The sequence below is a fragment of the Echinops telfairi genome, unplaced genomic scaffold (assembly GCF_000313985.2).
Source record: "Echinops telfairi isolate 266 unplaced genomic scaffold, ASM31398v2 ScPeMD7_22;HRSCAF=79, whole genome shotgun sequence".
Classification (NCBI taxonomy): domain Eukaryota; kingdom Metazoa; phylum Chordata; class Mammalia; order Afrosoricida; family Tenrecidae; genus Echinops; species Echinops telfairi.
In genome coordinates this window covers 18,334,660-18,335,886 of record NW_022103919.1, presented here as the reverse complement: position 1 = coordinate 18,335,886, position 1,227 = coordinate 18,334,660, and positions in this window count along the sequence as shown.

The following is a 1,227-nucleotide window of genomic DNA, read 5'->3' as shown; positions in this document are numbered from 1 at the left end:
CCCATGGAGCAGCTGGTTTCTAACAAATACTTAATCACCCTGAATGATTACCAGCCCATGTGTAGGTAGCTTCTGTTTGGAAGGAGAGTGTGCGTGACAAAATATCTTGTCATTTCTTAAGCACACGTCACCCCTACCCGCTCTCCTTGACTTGGAGACTAGCCTGAGTGGATCTTCAAGGGTCCACCATCCAATTCCCACAGCATGTGTTCTTTGTAGTATCCTGGTCCATGCGATCTGCCCTTGATGGGACCACCCACGAGGACTGTAGCATCACACGGTGGGTCTCGAGTCCCCCTCCATCCTTCGCAGGGTCTGTATCCCTTTGTTCTTCAAGATCCAGGTCAGAGCTTGGATCTTCTGTCCTGGAATTTGTCTTTCTGGTCGGGCCCAAGAGCAGCTATCTTACGAGCCACGACCACCTGCCGGTGCACAGCATCGCTGCTGGTCTCTTGCTTGCTTTCTCCTTTAGTCCAACTCCTTCTGCTCTTTCTCTCAGGATGGCCCTGTATGATTACCAGCCCATGTGCAGAGCTAACAAGGAGAGCAGCGCCAGCGCCCACGGCCTCCTCCATGTGAGTGTGAGGCCATTCCCAGCACGTAACAAAGCACGCTTCTCCCACGAGGGAGCGTCAGCCAGCCAGCAAGAGCCTCGCCTGAACCTGAGAGCATCAAAACAAAACAAAAGTTGAACCTTGAAAGCTGTTCACTAACTTTATTCCTTGAGGAAAAAGACTTCGGTTTAAACACAGTTGCAGCATGTGTGTGAATGGCAAAGACATCTGACGTCTCTGTGGGATTAATGCAGCAACCAATTTTGACAGCTAGAAAAAGGAAGACCTTTTGTGGAGCCCCTTGCTCACGTGCAAAATAGAATCTTGTTTCTCCTGTAGAAGCCACCTTGTGGTCGGGGAGAAGAGCTGTTAGACTGTGGCCAATGCACACGTGTTTGAAGAGTCTAGCTTTTTATCTGGCAGGTTTGTTTGCACTGTGACTTAGTGGGGCAGACTCAGGCGTTGGCTGCAGAGTCTCTGGTCACTGTACTGCTGCTCTTCGGCATTGTCTTCCTGGGACTGGTTCCATTGCTCCTGTCACACGTTGAAGACCAGACACAGACATTCACAAGGCCTGAAATTAGCTGTTGTAATTGACCCCCGGCTTTGAAATGCAATTCACAGTGTGCAGACAGTGCATGTTGGCCACCTGAAAACACATGAGAAAGATAGC